General features: G+C 35.1%; 1 long non-coding RNA gene across 1 annotated transcript; it reads right to left on the reverse strand.

Moving 5' to 3' along the window:
- Nucleotides 1–10,717: 10,717 nt before the first annotated feature.
- On the reverse strand, nucleotides 10,718–16,695 carry LOC141359309 (uncharacterized). The gene is made up of 3 exons (XR_012365723.1): nucleotides 16,421–16,695; nucleotides 13,620–13,838; nucleotides 10,718–10,823 (listed from the first exon to the last, which is right to left on the reverse strand). It is a non-coding gene; the product is annotated as an uncharacterized lncRNA (long non-coding RNA).
- Nucleotides 16,696–20,819: the final 4,124 nt, after the last annotated feature.

Here is a 20,819-nt window from a genome sequence, read left to right on the forward strand (position 1 = left end):
GTGTTGTCCGCATATAAATATAGTTTTATTAAAATGTGCAGCGCGCCAAAACAACAAAGACCCTAAATATGAATAAAAAACAACTAACAATTTAATGACACCAAATACTGCGGGTTTTATCTTATTATTGACCAGCAAAAACAGAGAGGCCTACATCAGAGCCAGGGAATCTCTGTCAGAGATGTAGCCCAGATAGGGCAGTGATCAGCGTGGTGAGCGAACACTGACTTCCGCTGATGGGTCTGGTTCTCACGTACCGAATCGTTCTAAGCAAATGTTCAACAAATTGACAGCAGATTACAAATAGGCTTGTTGCCATAGTTGGTGAAACTGTGATTACCGGTGTTTCAGCCTCTCACCGGTTAGATCACTTGCCCACCGCGACACCGTCTTTCACCAGCGTTTTGATATTTTCTTGTAATTAAATCATTTAGTTTCGTTAGAGAGAGCAACACTAACAACTGAATGTGTCTGCTGCCTGAATTTGTCTCTAGTGTCTTTGGACAGCTCTTTGGTCTTGGCCATGTTAGTATTTGGATTCTTACTGATTGTATGGGGTGGACAGGTGTCTTTACGCAGCTAACAACCTCAAACAGGTGCATCCAATTTAGGATAATAAATGGAGTGGATGTGGAAATTTTAAAGGCAGACTAACAGGTCTTTGAGGGTCAGAATTCTAGCTGATAGAAAAGTGTTCAAATACTTATTTGCAGCTGTATCATACAAAAAATTGTTAAAATTCATACATTGTGATTTCTGGATTTTGTTTTTTAGATTATGTCTCTCAAAGTGGACATGCACCTACGATGACAATTTCAGACCCTTCCATGACTTCAAAGTGGGAGAACTTGCAAAATAGCAGGGTGTTCAAATACTTATTTTCCTCACTGTAAAATAGACAGTGCTTGTTTGGACATCTTTTGGGGCACACAATGTGCATCTCTTCCTTTTCTCTCTTCTGTCTGAGACATTAGAAGGCCCTGGTTATTAGCTATTTTCTGCAGGCCGGTCATTTTTGACCAGAAACACCACAAGTGTAACAAGGTGGGGGAAATTTTTTTAAAAAAATCGACAATTTTGTATAAGTGAGATTGTTCTAGTCTTTTTAAACAAAGTCCATAAATTTCAATCTGATGCAGTAACATTAATTACTATTTTTTTGGGTAAAAGAAAGTTCTCTCGGTTATGACGTGAACACAACATGAGGTTTAACTTTAGTAGAGCATTACATGGATCAATTCCCAGAAATCACAGTCATTCAATCCACTGAAGGTTGCTTTGGATAAAACTCTACCTGATGCTTCAATCTAAGTCTACTGAATCTATTATAGAGGCAGAAAGTTATCAACTCATGAATTTAAGTTTATTTTCCCCTCATGTTTCTCAATGTTTTATGAATATTCCTCAACCATCAATAATAAAGATTGAAAAATAGACACAAACCTATTTGTTCCTCAGTATCTTCATCCTTTATTCTGCATGGTTGTGGATCTGTCATCTTCTCAAGCTCCTCTTTTACCAGCATCAACATTATGTCATGAAGATTTCAGTTGTCACACATGGAGTGATTTCTCTGTGTGTTTGACTCCAGCATTTATTGGTGGATTGTCGTAAGAGGAGCTTCACTGAAGGTCTCAATCACTTTCACTCTATGGGTGTAAAAAAGAGACAAAAAGAGGCATTAAAGTCGCCATAAAACTGAAGTATTGATTGTCTTATTTACCACCCAGATTACAAAAACACATTTTTGTTATGTTATGTTATTTATTTTTAATCTGTGGATGCTGTTTTTATTTTATATTTGGGAAAATGTATATAAACTGTATCATATACAAACATAAATAAACATATTGCTTGGTTATAAGCAGACATGCATGCAAGTTATACAAATGCTAAAAATGACGTCTTGACTGATTTAATTGCAAGTAGAACTTTAAGTCTTTTACTAAAAAAAACTTTCATTAAAAGCATAATTAACATTATTATAGTTATTATAATAGTGCTCGCTTACATTTAGGTAACTGATTTACTGGCTAGCTAGCTACTGTATAAACATACTTTGGTATTTGCTAGTTAAACTATAATACCATAGATCAAATATATTTATCCAAGTTTATCATCAAAACTTACTTCAAATGCAAGTGTGGCTTCTGTGGTAGTCAAGGCCTGGGAAATGGAGGGGAATCACCCAGAGCCTTAATTTGTACCCCTGCTCTCCTCTAACGTTAGTTGATAAATATAAGAACTAAAATAAAAAGTGGTAAATACAGATGCAGTTTTCGGTTAATTTTAAAGTTGTCTGAATAGCGCACAACTTTCGTTTTAAGTCCTCGATCTCCACAGTACACTGGTTCATAATACATGAGTAAAAACACTTAATAATATTGGTATTAAACGTGCTGGACATTACTTCAAAGTACACATGTGTATGAGTCAGGAGATGTTTATGACGCTGTACGGACAATGAATCCCTGCTCCAGAGACAACAGTGAGTCCGGGTCAGATTTTCAACTTCATCTCACTGCTAACGGTTAGCGTATTAAGAAATCCTGTCTTCTGTTGACAAACCAATAAAATAATCGAAGAAGGATTAATTATTTCAGTGCACACCGAAGCATTTACACGTAGCTGAAGACATCAGACTCGAAACACACACTGGCTGCGTCCGAAATCTCCAAATTGCCGTCTTCTGAGGCAGCATTCCAAGACCAGAATGCTCGAGATGGAGCTCGCTCGCTGCAGTGCTGCACAGCTTCGCTGGATCTAGTGGGCGGAGCTTGAAGCGCGAGTTCATCCGTATGAATGAAAATGTCCTCAATTTATGTCCTGTTTTTCTCTAATCTCATCATGACTATGATTGATTATTTTCAGCATGTTCAGTACGGTTCTACCGAAGCGTATTGCATTCACTTGAGGAAAAAAAGTTTTTCTGAATTGTTGAGTTAATTATCTCAGAATTACGAGACAAATTTTCATGAATAAAAGGTTTTTTGCTCTGTTTGTCTGAGTTGTTCAGTTAATTATCTCAAAATTATGAGATACATTTTTCTTGAAATAAAATGTATTTGCTCTGTTTTTCTGAATTGTTGAGTTAATTTTCTCAGAATTATGAGATAATTTTTATTTAAAAAAAATAATTAGTCGTCCATATGATCATATCTCATGTCTAAAGAGTAGCCTACTCGATTTGTTTGAAAACATCTGTACAAAACAAGAGAGAAACCTGTGCTTTTTATTTGTAAAAAGCAGAACACCTTCTAATGTACAGTGCTGTATGTTAAAACAGATTTCCAAACACTGACAAAATTTGGATTTAACATGACATTACCTCAGGGTCCAAGTAAATTATAATTTTTCAATGAAAATGCAATTTTACAAGAACATTTCTTTTAAATTGTCCCAAAAAGTATGCTCCTAAACTGCTAACAGAAAGGAAAGCTTACATAAAAGTAGATTTAAAATATTGGTACATGTATCTAAATCACTTAAAAATGAAAATGTATCCACATGCATATATAACATACATTGTGTGAAAGGCTTATAATTGATTTTTGGTTAAATGGACCTTAAAGTATACTAACAAAATGTTAAGCCACTTAATATGTTTCTACAGACAGTTTAAGTCTGCTAATAACAGCAACTGTATGGAAGCCCATTCCGCCACATAAGAAAAAAATCATGCTCTGATAAATCATAATTATTACTTTTAAGGTCGAAATTATGACTTTTAAAGTCATAATTATGAGATACAAAGTCGAAATTATGACTTTTAAAGTCGAAATTATGACTTTTAAAGTCGAAATTATGACTTTTAAAGTCGAAATTATAAGACTTTTTATCTCATAATTATGACTTTTAAAGTCATAATTTTGACTTTCTATCTCGTTGTTTTAAGATGGTTGATTAACAATAAACCAGCTGTTGGGTTAAAACAACAACCGTTTTGTACAGATGTTTTCAAGCAAATCGGGTCTTTACTGCAGATAACACACACAAATTTAGTTTCACACAATAGAATTACTGAGTTTTGACAACTGTACTGCAGTTCCTGCATTCACCAGTAGGCTACTCTTTAGACATGAGACATGATCATATGGACGACTAATTCATTTTTTAATAAAAAATTCTCTCATAATTCTGAGATAATAAACTCAACAATTCAGAAAAACAGAGCAAATACATTTTATTTCAAGAAAAATGTATCTCATAATTTTGAGATAATTAACTCAACAATTCAGAAAAACAGAGCAAAAACTTTTTTCCATAAAAAATTCTCTCGTAATTCTGATATAATTAACTCGTTAATTCAGAAAAACAGAGTAGATTTTTTTCCTCAAGTGAATGCAATACGCTTCCGTAGGGATCTGACAAACGGCATTAATTAAAAAACGTAATAACAACGTGTTTCTAAAAACTGTTAAAACTTTGTGTGTCAGCTTATATTATTTTCTCCTTATTATGATAAATAGTATTGTTGTTGTTTTTCTCACTTCTAGTAGCTTTAGGTCAGGGGTGTCAAACTCATTTTAGGCTGAGGGCCGGATGGTTAATAACGCCATGATGTGAGGGCCGGATAATTTTTTTAAACCTTAGTGTGCTGATAATTGTGTTAATATTAACTAAACAAACCAATTAATTAGTTTGTTCAGCAAGAAAACTAGAGAAACACACAGCTCTGTGAAAACTACATTTCATAAGGTCACACTCATACTGTACATATTATACACACAAATTTACATCTGTTCAAAATTCAATGCCTTAGGTTGAAAAGCCTTAATTTAACTTCTTTTGCATTATTCCTTAATGCCAAAATTATTTATAAATCATTCACTTTTCTTTGGAATATATTTGTAATGAGAACAGTCAAAAATGAAAATGCTAGATGGGGCAGTGGCCCAAACCAAAAAGGGCACTAAGGGGGGTGGTACTATTATTATGGTTTTAATAAAGTATTATAAATATGATGTGTTATATTAGTAGCATGTGATTATAATGGGAAATATAATAGCAAGAATTAAAGTGTTACAATCTGCTAAATATTCAATATGATTTACCTGCTGGCTTGATGGAGCTTTGAATCCATGTTTGCAATGTTGAACTGCCTTTAGCAGCCTCTCTTTCCCTTCTCTGTCGTTATTTTGTGAAGGCAAGTGTGCCAACAACAGCAAATTTAGTGTTTATATTAACTTAGATCTGATCGGGAAGATTAAATCGATTAGACATGAATTGTAATGTTAATACTAAGAATGTGGCTATTTTGTTGTTGTTTGCTTGCTAAGTTGTTAGCACTTTTAAAACACCGACAGCAAATCATTACCGGAAGAAATACATAAACAAACTTACAAATTACTAATTCTGTTGTTTAACAACTGATTTAATGTAATTAATCTACCTGTTAATGCAACGAACTTCGAAAACTGTCATCTTCGCTCTCCAGGCAGAGAGTGCACACAGAGATGCTGCGGAGCGGTCGGGAAAACACGAAGTGGATCACTGGAATAAGTGGATCTTTAGCGGAGCAGTAACAATACAACAGCAAGATTTTTGGGCACGGTGTTTTGTCTATGTTCCGTGTTTTGTTGCTTTCCGCAAGTCTCTCATATTAAAAACGAACTAGACACCCGCCTGAAAGGGTTTTTAAAATATGTATTTCATATTTAATAAATCATGCGGGCCGGATTGGACACCTTTGTGGGCCATATGCGGCCCGCGGGCCGTATGTTTGACACCCCTGCTTTAGGTAATAGTGACTGCTATATGATTGTGTATATTACTATGTAGGCGATGTGAAAGCTGTGCACCCCTCTTTATTTGTGTCCACCGCAACGGGTGTGTTGTGAACTGTTGTAAATCTAAATTATCGATAACGCTTTACAATGAGGTTGTAGCCTATTTGTTTACATTAACAATACATTAGCATGGTTTTATACATGTTGCCGCTGATTGGGCCGACATTTCTGACACACCCACCAAACAAGAGAAAACGCTTCTAAAACCTGTTGCACGCCGTTGCACACCGTTTCCAGGAAACATGTCCTTCAACCCGGAAACCATAGCAAAACGTTGCGCACCGGTGTGAGATTGACATGCCCCAGCCATGTGACTTCCCACAGTACAGGATAAATGAGGTGCTCTGACATTTAAAGGCATGCGCTTCAACTTTTTGGAGAAGATAATGTCATATACGCCACATACTCTACTGTCCCACAAGTGGATTTATTGGTTTCTATTAACCCAAATTTGCCTAAATGTGTATCTAACATAAATTAAATCTTAAGTCTAGATCTGGAATGTATTGAAGACTAATATGACGGTAGAAATGGGAGAATTTTAGAGTTTGATTTAAGTTTTGTTTGCTTCCTTAAAACGAATTTCGTTTAATATATTTTTATTTTCTTAAATTTAATTTATGTTTTGTTGATAGGTTTTGTGAATTTAATGTCAAAGAACATTAAAGAGAACATCGTGCATCTCAGGGATGCATAATAAATACAAACTACTGCAATATGTTACCGAATGCCAAAACATGTTGTATTATAGTTTGCAATAATATAGTTGTTGTTGGATGTGCAAAATCATATTACGGAGTATATCACTTGCCTTCAGTTCACAGAAATTAAATTTGCATGCGCAATCAGAGCTTGATGTAGAGGCACATATGTTTGCTGCATGCTTCTGACTTTTAAAAAATCAAAGTCACATTTTTTTTAGAACCTTAGCCGATTGTGCATTTTGCAGTTTCTGTCTCGCCAGCGAAGGACGTGCGCGGTCAGGGCCACACTTTTAAAAATAAACGTCATATTAACTTAAATACTTTGCCGGCCACGCTTTTTGTCATGAGCATTAAAAGGGTGTGGGGCAACAGGAGCTGGTCATATAATTAGAATATCATCAAAAAGTTTATTTATTTTACTAATTCCATTCAAAAAGTAAAACTTGTATATTATATTAATTCATTACACAAAGACTAATATATTTTTAAATGTTTATTCTTTCATTTTGATGATTATAACTGACAACTAAGAAAAATCCCAAATTCAGTATCTCAGAAAAATAGAATATTACTTAAGACCAAAAAAAAGAAAGGATTTTTAGAAATCTTGGCCAACTGAAAAGTATGAACATGAAAAGTATGAGCAGGTACTGGTAGATTTGGCACTGTGTGCAGGTGCCAAGTCCTGTTGGAAAATGAAATCTGCATCTCCACATAGGCTGACTAGCTTCAAAAATATGATATAAAACAACCATTCATTTGAAAAGAACCAAACTTTTCTACAACATTTACAAAGTAAACACAAGAAAAAAATCTATACAAAAGCTAATTCAGTGTTAAGATTATATAGAAAATAAATGTGATTCAAGTTTTGAAACATTTAAAATAACAAATAACAGACTTCAAATGAATAATAAAGAAAACTAAATTGATGAGACAAAAAAATGCCATTTAGATATATCCAAAGGGAATATTTCATGAAGGACTTGCCAAAATAAGGCTGCCCTCTGCGGTGTACACGACGCTGATCAACTTGAACTCACATATCCAAAATTTATTCATCTATATTCTCAACTAAACAGCTACATTTTATAACACAGAAAGAGCTATATTTAGAATATTAAAAGACAAGTTCTGTATTCTACACTCAAAGCCCTGTTTTCAGATTGCTCACGATGAAACAGAACAGTTCCGACTGAAATTTTGACATATAATGCTAGCCCGAAAATTTCTGTGATATCACCCCCCCGCCACACACCTCTACAATGGCTGCATAGGTGCACTGGAACAATCCTTCCAAAAATGCATCAAACTTTCGTCTACAAAGACGTGAAACTCACCGAATGGTCAGGGGTGTTCACTGATATGCTCACACAAAAATCCCTGGAAAAGATGCTTTCCAACAGCTGTTTTAGCATTCGTTGTAAACTTGTGGACCTATTTTTCCAAACGCCTCACACCCGTATATTCTTCCGTTGAGAGCTTGAATAATAGACACTCCAGCCCAGTTGGTGGCGATAATCCGCCTTTGCCAATTGCAAAAATACCAACAACTCCATTTCCGTTTCTGGCGGCGAAGTAATTCCGTACCTCGCAGCACATCTAATACAAGTCAATGGAGTTGGACAAAAACGACGATAAAACAGCTGTTGGAAAGCATCTTTTCCAGGGATTTTTGTGTGAGCATATCAGCGAACACCCCCGACCACTCGGTGAGCCTCAGGTCCCCGCAAACGAAAGTTCAATGCATCCTAGGAAGGATTGTTCCCGTGCACCCACACAGCCATCGTGTGTGTGGTGGGGGGTGACACCACAGAAGACGAAAATTCTCGGGGCAGCAGCATATGTCCAATTTTCAGTCAAACCCGCTCTATTTCATCACAAACCATCCGAAAACAGGGCTTCAAGTGCAAAACACAGAACTTGTCCTGTAAGCTTCATTGCCATTGACGCAAAATGCATTCTGGGAAACTTGACTGTCACAAGTCACCTCTTATGCATCCTTGATAAAATGAGCGGATCAAGGACATGTGAACTTGACTTGATGTAAACTTAGAATTGGAACAGTTCTTGAGCCGTGACTGATGACGTTTCACAAGAACACAAGTACAGACAGGAACGCATATTGAGGAACGGCCCGAATCTTTTTTGCTGTACGCCATTTTTGGCTTTTGTGCGAATTTAGATTGTTAGTAAGAATCGTACGCAAATTGTTAATTTTCATTAATAAGACCCAAGCAGATTTCTAAACGTTGTTGCCATATCCACACTGTTGACACATTAATGGTTTCTATCGAGTGTGAATCTTCACATGTGTCTTAAGATTACCTTCACTTGTAAAACTCTTTTCACACTGAAGACATACGTAAGGTTTCTCTCCAGTGTGACTTCTCATGTGAATAACAAGTCCACGTTTTTCTATGAAACTCTTTTCACACTGAAGACATGCATGAGGTTTCTTTTCACTGTGAATCATCATGTGTCTCTTAAGGTGAAACTTTAAACTGAAACTCTTTTCACACTGAAGACATATGTAAGGTTTCTCTCCAGTGTGACTTCTCATGTGAGCCTCAAGTCCACGTTTTTGTATGAAACTCTTTTCACACTGAAGACATGCGTGAGGTTTCTTTTCGCTGTGAATCATCATGTGTCTCTTAAGTTGACACTCCATACTGAAACACCATTCACACTGAAAACACACATATGGTTTCTCTCCTTTGTGAATTGTCATGTGTGCTGTAAGGATACTCTTCCTTCTGAAACATTTTTCACACTCATGGCATGTGAACGGTTTCTCTCCAGTGTGAATTCTTGTGTGTATCTTAAGGTCTCTTTCAATAGAGAAACTCTTTCCACACTGTTGACAAGTGTAAGGTTTCTCTCCAGTGTGAGTCATCATGTGTGTCTTAAGTTTACTTGCTGTTCTAAAACTCTTTTCACAGTGATGGCACAGATGTGGTTTCTCTCCGGTGTGAATCCTCATGTGTACTTTAAGGCTTGTTTGAAAGGTGAAACTCTTTCCACACTCTTGACAAGTGTAAAGTTTCTCTCCAGTGTGAATTCTCAAATGTTTCTTAAGGTTAGATGCAGTTGTAAAACTCTTTTTACAGTGATGGCACGTGAATGGTTTCTCTCCGGTGTGAATCATCATGTGTACGTTAAGGTGAGTTTTTCTTCTGAAACTATTTCCACACTGTTGACATGTGAAAGGTTTCTCCTCACTGTGAGTCCTCTTGTGATCTGCAGGTCGTTCATCTTCACTGGAACTATTTTCAGACTTTATGGGTGGGTTGCACCAACAAGGATTAAATTAAGCAGAGTTTAGAGCTAATCCAGGGTTTGTTGATCCCAGCCCAATTTTAATTCGAGTTGTGTTGCACCACTTAAATTTAAACACAGATTAACAAATCTGAGATTAAACCTTTAAACTGTATTAAATCCTTCATCTGCGATGTATTTTGTCCGCCATGTTGAATTTTCCGGTGTAATTAAACAGCAACAATGTTGACGTTGTCATTCAAAAAGGAAATAAACAGTTTATGCAAGCAAAGGTAATGTAATTCTTGTATTATAAATCACCTACATACACCGGTAGGCTAATCTAAAGGCCTGATTCAAATAAAAACATTTGACAATCTTTTAAAACAATTAACAGACCAGGAAATATTGTGACAGGAAATATCGCAAAGCTCAGATATTGTGCTATAATGAACAAGATGTGTCGACGCATTTGTCATGAAGCACGACCGTGTGTCCGTTCATTCACTGTCCTTCGTCTGACTGGAGCGCGCGTGACAGAGGAGAAGCACATACGAGCATCGGTAGCTGTCACCGGTGCTGTTAATAATCTTTTTGAGCCGCCAAACTCACTTTGTTGAGATGTTATAATAAACGCATCTTTGAATAGCGCCACCATGCTCGCGGTATGTGTTTCTAATAATTTGGCCAGACATTTAATTGTAAAAAACATATTTAAACCTCCTCATATGCAAGTTTAAAGTTAATCCCTCACTGAGATTTAAAACGGAGTTTAAAGTAATGGAGCAACAGGATTAAAGATAATCTAGATTTACTGTAAGATTTAAACCTGGATCAAAATGACAGTTTAAATTTAAACCTGTTTATTTTTAAACAGGTTTAAAGTTTGGTGCAACGGAATTATTAAATAAGCTTTGATTTAAACCAGATTTAGGCCTAATCCTTGTTGGTGCAACCCACCCTTAGTCTTCTGTCTTCAGAGTTTCTTTCTGTGAAACAGTATGGTTGCTTTTTACAATCTGATGTTTCTCATCCACTTCAGTTTGACTCTCCTCTTTCACTTCCATCATTTCTAAAATAAAGACAGTAAATAGTTCAGGTTAATAAATCAGAGTAACAAAACACATTTGAGATGTCATGTATCCATGTTATTTTTAATGTGAAGTACATTATGTCATTTCTATTGTCAATTTCTGCTCTTGTAGTTTAAAGGCGGAGTCCACGATGTTTGAAAAACGCTTTGGAAAAGGAGACGGGCCGACTACCAAAACACACTTATAGCCAATCAAATCAAATCAAATGCCGGGTTGCGTGTGTGAGGCGGGTCTATCAACAGAAGGTCCAGATTCTATTGGGGTAGGGGCGTGTTTGTTTAGGTGATTTCAAATATCAACATTGGCTTTCAAACATCATTGACTCCGCCTTTAACTCTTGTGCTGTGTTCAAAACTCTTTAACACTTGTGGTTTTTTAAATATCACCAAACATTGGATTCTATCTTTTTGTCAACTTGTTTTCTTTCAGTTAGGACTGGTTTTGTTTTGTTTATCTTTTTTGAAGTAATTAATCATAGGCCTAATTAATCTGAGCTTATGCACCTCAATATTTCAGAGAAAATAGCATTATATGTGAATAGTGTTGCAAAATCCCAGGAACTTTCCAAGCTAGAATCTTTCCATGGGAATTAACAGGAATACAGGTGCTGGTCATATAATTAGAATTCATCAAAAAGTGACTGATATATTTCAAATGTTTATTTCTTTAAATTTTGATGATTATATCTGACAACTAAGAAAAATCCCAAATCCAGTATCTCGGAATATTAGAATATTGTGAATTTTGAAGACACCTTTTGCCACAATCCAATAAGATAATTAACTCAAAATACCTGCAAATGCTTTTAAATGTTTACTTGACAGTTGTCCAAAAGACGACCATTGACACCTTGCACAAGAAGGGCAAGAGACAAATGGTCATTGCAAAAGAGGCTGGCTGTTCACAGAGGTCTGTGTCCAAGCAAGTTAATAGACACAGGCGAAGGGAAGGAAAAGATGTGGTAGAAAAAAAGTGTACAAGCAAAGGGATAACCACACCCTGGAGAGGATTGTGAAACAAAACCCATTCAAAAATGTGGGGGAGATTCAGAAATAGTGGACAGCAGCTGCAGTCATTGCTTCAAGAACCACTACGCACAGACGTATGCAAGACATGGGTTTCAGCTGTCGCATTCCTTATGTCAAGCCACTCTTGAACAACAGACAGCGTCAGAACCGTCTCGCCTGGGCTAAAAACATAACTGCTGCTGAGTGGTCCAAAGTTATGTTCTCTGATGAAAGTAAATTTTCCATTTCCTTTGGAAATCAGGATCCCAGAGTCTGGAGAAAGAGAGGCACACAATCCACGCTGCTTGAGTACCAGTGTAAAGTTTCCACAGTCAGTGATAGTTTGGGATGCCATGCCATCTGCTGGTGTTGGTCCACTGTGTTTTTACTGTGTATACCAGGAAGTTTTGCACTTCCCAAAGTGGCGGGCTGAGACTGTGACGTAGACGCTAAGCGCTGAATGTACGGTTGTAGTTTGTAGTGGACATGGAGGCCTGATTTACTTTACATAATCTGCAAAAGTTGTTCACAACTCTGGTATTTCGCTCGATGGGTTTGTTTTCACATCATACGTGTGTTTTACAGCAGATTTTCGATGCGGCTGAGCCTGCGCATAACACACATCATATCCAAACGTTATGTGATTGGCTTACGTTTAGACCAATGATTTTAAACTTCAGACAAGTTCCTCCCACGAGAAGGAAAACGATTGTCAATTATGTCCAGCCAGACTCTGTCTACAAAGCGAAGCAAAATAGCAGAGGATGGTATTACCAGGCTACTAGTCTAATCCCTGTCCGGGAAACCACCCCTATATGTGTTTGTATATAATGTAGTTTATATAAATATCCCTAAATGTCCAAAAAATTCCCATTAAATTTCCAGTTTGATATTTTTCCAAAATTCCCCAGATTAGATTCCAATAAAAAGTTTCTGAACAGTTTTTGGAAACTTTCCACCCAATAATTTTGGCAATATTTAAATCTGACAAAAATTTGCAGTGTTTATCACACTAGTCTACTTTAATGTTGAATTGGGAAACACAGAAAATTATTTTGAAATTATTATTTTTTCTAAAACAGAGAGCAAAGTAAGACTCGTGCCGTTCCCGGTAAAATATAAGTCATTCAATTTACCCATTTAAGAACAAACCAAAATAAAAAACTTTGTGTGAGCTCATGTAAATGAAGCATGCATCTAATGCATTTACTGAATGTATGCACATGAATGACAATAGTCTATTTTATGTGCCTTGTTAATGGGCGCTTTGCATTTAAAACAGACAGTGCTTGTTTGGAAATCTTTTGGGGCACACAATGTGCATCTCTTCCCTTTCTCTCTTCTGTCTGAGACATTTAAAGGCCCAGGTTATTATAAGCTATTTTCTGTAGGCCGGTCATTTATGAGAGAGAGAGAGAGAGAGATTGTTGTAGTCTTTATAAATAAATGACTTGGTTTACAAGTTTTTATTTACCAAGTCAATATATTTCAGTCCGATGCAATAACATTCTCTCTATAATGACTGGAACACAACATGAGGTTTAACTGTAGTAGAGCATTACATGGAGATCACAGTCATTCAATCCACTGAAGGTTGCTTTGGATAAAACTCTTTACCTGATGTTTCAATCTAATTCTACTGAATCTATTATAGATGCAGAAAGTTGTCATCTCATGGATTTTAGTTTATTTTCCCCTCATGTTTCTCAATGTTTTTATAATTATTCCTCAACCATCAATAATAAAGATTATAAAATAGACACCAACCTATTTGTTCCTCAGTATCTTCATCCTTTATTCTGCATGGTTGTGGATCTGTCATCTTCTCAAGCTCCTCTTTTACCAGCATCAACATTATGTCATGAAGATTTCAGTTGTCACACATGGAGTGATTTCTCTGTGTGTTTGACTCCAGCATTTATTGGTGGATTGTTGTAGGAGGAGATTCACTGAAGGTCTCAATCACTTTCACTCTATATGTGTGAACTAAAGGTGAAAGAAGAGGCATTAAAACATTTATTATCATTAAAACATTCACCATCTGTTTCAGTCTTTTTAATGTTTTATGTTCACTGAAAAAAATGACTTTCCTACTTAGTGTTTTTGTCTTGTTTTCAGTAAAAATATCTAAAAAATCTTAAATTAAGATGTTTTTTCTTGATGAGCAAAATTACCTAATAAGTCTAGTTTTTAGACAAAAAATATAAACTAAGTAAATTTGTGCTTAAAACAATCAAGCTAAAAAAAAATCTGCCCATGGAATAAGAAAAATTTTATTGAAATAAGTTTACATTTTTCATAAACACTTAATTCAAGAAAAATGTTCTTATACAATTGACAATGTTATCTATACAAACGTAATGCTGATGTTTTTTTTTTTTTTTTATAAAAACAAGCTCCAGTTCATGTTCTCTGAATAATAAACACTTTTTAACACATGATATGCCTGAATGCAAATAATTTAAATAAATATCACAATAAAAAGGTTAGGGGAACAATATCAGAATGTTATGAGAACGTTTAGGTAACGTTAGCGTAATGTTTGTAGACCGCATTTACACCTTGTGTGTGCATTATTTTCGACAAATTCAACAGCCTGTAGTCAATTATTCATTACTGAAAATTCAATGTTATCTAAACAAAAAGTAATGCTAATACTCAATTTCACGATTTCATACGGTAGATCCACATTATCATCAAGATTAAATTTAGTATTGTTATTTGTGCTTGTACTGAGATAAATTTATTTCATATACATCTTGTAAAATTCAATCTTAAATCAATATTTAAATACAAATATGTGGTTCATGCAACACGCACGCTGATTAATGCATTTATTACAAAATGAAATATATGATGTAAAACACAACCATTTATTTAAAAAGTACAAAAGTTTTGTACAACCTGAAGTAAACATCAAGAAATAATCTAGTTAACGCACAAAGGCATTGATTCAGTGTTAAGATTCTAGTTTAAAGGGACACAAGGCAGCATTTTTATGTTAATAAATAATCTTCGTAAGTCGGTAACAGGGGTGTCAAAAGTTACTCAAGTAGAAGTATAGATACTAGGGTTTAAAAAGACTTTTGTAGAAGTTGAATTATCAACTCAAGCTTTTTACTCAAGTAAAAGTGAAAAAGTACTGGTTTCAAAACTACTTAAAGTATAAAAGTAAAAATAATGTAAGGAAAAAAAATGTCATTACGGAAAAAAGCTTAGACCGCGCCACAGGGGCCTATTGTGCACTACCCTATCTCCTCTAAAAAATGTTTCTAAAGGCCATAATAACTATAGTGTTATATTTAAAATGTTAATGTAAAAAAATGTGGGATGCACTAGGGCCAGCGGTAGGCAACGTCAGTCCTGGAGTGCCGATGTCCTGCAGATTTTAGCTCCAACCCTTACAAAACCTTGGTTACCTGTAGTTTCAGGTGACTTTATAGACCTTTATTAGTTTGTTCAGGTCTGCTTGATTAGATCTAAAGCTAAACACTGCAGGACATCGGCACTCCATGTTGCCTACCCCTGCACTAGGCTATCTGTTTCAACCACATACGGTATATGCCCAATAAAAATGAACGCATTTCAATACAATGCAAAAATGCAAAATACATTAAAGCAGTGGTTCTCAAGATGGTGGGTCGCGAGGTGGTCCCAGGGGCCCCAGTTTTATAATATTTTATGAAATACATTACTTTATTATAAATTCTGTGTATCTAAACCTTAGAAAAATAAGGCTACTAAACAAAAGCAATACATTGTATAATTTAATGTTTTGTTTAATTCAAATTTTAAGTTTTAGAATGTTTTTGTCATACTTTTTCTTTGGGGGGCCGCAAAGGAATCCACTGTACACAAGGGAGGCTGCATAAAAAAGGTTTGATAACCTCTGCATTAAAGAACCACAAATGTGTACTACTGAGCATTAACATGTGTTCCATAGAGAGGAAGATATAATGACTAGTTGCCTATAAATATTGTAATGGTGCAAAAAGTCAAACTTCAGAGCAGGGTCGCTGCTGGCAAAACTTTTACAGTGGTGCCCTCTTTAGTTAAAAAACAACAAAATCACACACAACTATAGTATGGGTGAGAATAGAAATATGCTATTGTTATCATTTATAATTGTATTTTGACAGCAACACAAACTACAAATATGCAATTATATATTATAGCCTATATTTCTGCATCTGTACTTGTGTAGCTAATGGACTTCAGTACACTTTACTTTAGTCAGTATAAATCCCAGCAATTTTGGAGAATTACTCAATGTCTTTCTTGTAGAAACAGGTTTAAGGAAACAGCTGATGTACAAAAGCAAAAGTTGGTATGTATGGTTATGTGTTTGATTGATTATTTTTTAGCATATATACAAAACAACAGATGTCTTTAGCATAGATATCTTTGCCATGCTTCAAAACGCAACGCAGCACAATGTCATTTAAGTTGAACAACTGAAGTGACATGATATAAATTGGTATTGTTACACTATTTAAATCACACAGATGAGTTGGTGTCAGCAGTCAGCTAACTTACACATTTACACAGGCTTATGAATGTGAACTGACCTGAAAGTGATGCGCGAGTTTTATTTCGTACTTTTCCATTTGAAGGGTCCGTGTACGTTTTGATAGTTTGTTTTTTCGTTTAAACCAAAAAACAAAATAACGAGAAATCCGCACGTTTTTCGTTTGTCGTTTAAAAAAAACGCTAAAAAAAGAGCCGTTCTTCCGTTTTTGGTTTCTGAATCTAAAAACGAAAAACGACTAAACCAAATTCAAATAACGGTTCGATTTTGGTTTTTGAAACCCTTTTTTTTCATTTCTCCGTTTGAAGATCTACATTAAAATAAAGATAGGTTGGCCACGTGACGCGGAAGTTATTAAATAGAGCCTATCAAAATAAAAGCCGGTCGTAACAAAGCACTGACGTAACACCAGAGTAACGTTATAGAAAAAATCTATAAATAAATAGGCTTTGTTGTTACTGTTAGCGATATTTGATAAAATACCATGTTATACAATGTGTGATGTGTTACGGTATTTTTTATAAAAAATAATGTGTTATAATACATTAATATAATATTTCAGTAAGATAACAATTTAATTATTCTAACGTTAGGGGAACGTTAAAATAATCTTAAAATAACATTAGAGGAATGTTTATTTTCTTAAAGAAAACATTCCTGGCTAACCAAAAACCTTGGAAAATAGGGGAACGTTTTGGGAACCAAATTGTTAGCTGGGATGGGCAGGAATATTTGGCTTACATGGAAATCCAGGATTTATCAATATTCTACATTAAACAGTGTATTTTTTTATTCAGGCTACTTATATTAATTTCGGGCTACCAAAAATTAAAGAGTGTCTGCCCGAAGGGCTACCAGGGATTTTAAATAATATATTAATTTTGCGAGCCCTGGTCAGGTATATAATTGGCAGAGGTGGGTAGAGTACCCAAAATCTGTACTCAAGTAAAAGTACAAGTACTTATACAAAAATTTACTCAAGTAAAAGTAAAAGTAACAATCTAATTATTTACTTGAGTAAGAGTAAAAAAGTATTAGATGAAAAAACTACTCAAGTATTTAGTTACTCGTTACTTCCAATCTGATTGAAAGGAAGCGTAAAATCCCTGAATTTCAGACTACTTGGAGGGCTTTCACAAACCTCTCCTTAAAAGTCTCATTGTTCTGCTTATATACTACTAATAAACCTAGGTTAAAGTAAAGCAGTCTATCTCAGTCCTCCAACACCACATAACGTGTCATTAAAAAAAAATCTTAAACAAACACTGACTGTTTTCTGACAGTTAACTGTGTCTTTATTTTCACGTTCACAACAAAATTTGGCTGGATCTGCCTTTAGACAAGCTTACAGTAAGCAAAAAAGAATGTGTGTGCTGTTTTTTATCATGTTTTTATATGAATAGGTTATTTTCATTGTCATTAATGTGCAATTAATGAACATAAGGAGCTTGATAAAATGCTTATTTTAGAATTTCAAATGGAACTTTTCAGTTTTTGCAAATCAACTCTACATTTATTATAATATATAAAACATGTTTCTTTAAAAACATACTTTATTCTTTTATTTTTATAAGTATATAGATTATTTAGGAAGGAATTAAATAAAATACAATCCAGTTTTTATTCGTATGTATTTTCTACATTTAAGTAAGGTGTCCGGTTATGTGTAGGGGAGACATTTTTCAGATTTTTTTTTAAGTTTTTAAAATTTTTAAAGATAATGTTTCAGACAGAGATATATTTTTGCTGTGGTCAGTAACTCACAAGTGTGGTCTATCAATACCAGGTGGAATTTTGAACAAATGTAAAATGACTAGTATAATTTCACTTTGAACATAAGTGGTGAATTGTTACTTTTTTTTAACACAACAAAACAATGTAGATTTTCGTGTTACACTTGTTTTTATTAACTATACATGACTATGACCTCTTTAATATGTAACTGCAAACATATTTTGTAATTTATCTTTGTAAAAAAATAATGAAATTATATTTTCATTTTAAATTTCAGTTTTATCAAATGTTTCAAAAGCAACAAACAGTACAAACTTAAATTCAACAGTTTGAACACTATGAAAATTAAATTACATAAAATTAGAATAATATAAATGGTACAAAAGTAAGTGTTACTTTCGTCCTGACAGGATCTCCTCACATTTAAACCAGATTTACTTTTATTTTGAAAAACTCTTGAGAAGTCAAACTTCAGGATGTGTTAGAGCACTAAATAACCTGTAGATTGATGAAACGAGAAACATAACGCGTTATAAGAAAACAATGACCGCTTTTGGAATTTACTTATGGTTGAAAACACCTTTCTGGATCTACACCCGGAAAATGGTGAGTAAATAACGCGATATTTGTCAACTCTGTCAAAGGTTGCAAAGATGCTGTCATAGTTTGGGATGCAAATGTTATCAGTCCTCTGAGAAAATCGCTTTGTTACTTTCGTTTAGTGTTACTTTTGCCCCGGTTCTCCCGTATTATATTAATGCAAGACTTAACACTATGCTGTTCAATTTGTTTAGTTTTATGAGGAAATTATATGGAAATGTGCAGATGTGAACGTGTGTTGTTTTATTATTATTATCCTTTATTTAACCAGGAGAAAAAACCCATTGAGATTAAAAATCTCTTTTTCAAGGGAGACCTGGCCAAGATAGGCAGCTAAATTACATCACAACATTACATACATACAAGGACACAAAAACACAAATAATTAAATAAAAACAAGTTGAGAGTCAATTATGCACTTACAAGGAATTCCCAATTAAAAACATTGACATGTGAGGGAGTTCAACTCAAGACACCTCATTCTTATTTTAAAAGCACTCAACGAAATCAATTCACTGAGTTTTAAGTTATTCTGCAACAAATTCCATGTAAAAGGAGCAGAGTGAACAAAAGCCTTTTTACCTAACTCAGTCCTTACGTGCGGAACTGAAAACAGGACTACAGCCTGAGAGCGGAGAGAATAATGACCAGCACTTTTTTTCATAAGAAGTGAACACAAGTAGGATGGGAGCATACCAAGAATAGCCTTGTATATGAATGTGTACCAATGACAAAGCCTCCGTGTGGCCAAATCAGGCCACCCTACACGAGAGTACAGCTCACAGTGGTGGGTGCGAGCTTTACAATTAGTAATAAATCTTAACGATGCATGATAGGCTGTGTCAATCATATGAAGGCATTGAACAGATGAATTCATATATAATATGTCCCCATAGTCCAACACAGATAAAAAAGTGGATGCCACTAGCCGTTTTTTTGCATTAAAAGAAAAGCACAGTTTGTTTCGAAAATAAAAACCCAATTTTAGCCTCAACTTTCTCACTAAACAGTGAACATGAGGCTTAAAGGATAGGCAGTCGTCAATCACAAAACCAAGATACTTATAGGTTGAGACAATCTGTATTTCACGTCCGTCAAGAGTAACCACTGAGGGTATATTCAGTGGTCTACTCCGGGGTCCCGTGAAAAGCATACATTTGGTTTTTTCTGCATTGAGCACAAGTTTCAGCTGGAGCAATGTGTTTTGGACCACTAAAAAGGCATTCTGCAAATTTGCAATGGCTTGTTTAAGAGAGGGGGCACAACAGTAAATGACTGTGTCATCTGCATAAAAATGAAACTTTGCATCAGACACATTCCGATTAAGATTATTTATATAAATAGTAAATAAAATAGGGCCTAAAACCGAGCCTTGTGGAACCCCTTTAAGAATTGGTAAAATACCAGACTGAACACCATCATACTTAACACACTGGGTTCTGTCACTAAGATAATTTGTGAACCAGGAGACAGTATTCTCCGAAAACCCCGAATTAAGAAGCCTAGTCCTTAAAACATCATGATCAACCGTGTCAAAAGCTTTTGACAAATCAATAAAAAGTGTTGCACAATGCTGCTTCTTGTCACGAGCAACAGAGATATCATTTATCACCTTCATGGCAGCTGTGATGGTACTGTGTTTTTTTCTAAAACCTGACTGATCTTGGGATAAAATGTCCTGAGCATATAAGAAATTTTTCATCTGATCACTCACCAGGGATTCAAGCGTTTTGGCTAGAACGGACAAATTAGAAATTGGCCGATAGTTATTTAAATTTGACGAGTCACCCCCTTTCAATATGGGGCAAACAAATGCTGATTTCCATATTTTTGGAATAGTATTGCTCTCTAAAGTAAGATTAAAAAGGTATGTTAAAGGCTGTGCTACGCAGTCTGCAGCTATTTTTAAGAAGTATGGCTCTATAAGATCAGGGCCTGGAGGTTTTTCAGGAGCCAGCCCTTTTAAAGCTTTTTGAACATCGGCCACTAAAAATGGAGTAAGATTAAAGACACTTGTAGAGACTGGTTCATCTCTACAAGGTGTCACAGTATAAGGACAACCAGTATCAAATAACGAACCAGACTGAATAAAATGCTCATTAAAA

This window comes from Misgurnus anguillicaudatus, chromosome 23, assembly GCF_027580225.2.
Source record: "Misgurnus anguillicaudatus chromosome 23, ASM2758022v2, whole genome shotgun sequence".
Taxonomy (NCBI): Eukaryota; Metazoa; Chordata; class Actinopteri; order Cypriniformes; family Cobitidae; genus Misgurnus; species Misgurnus anguillicaudatus.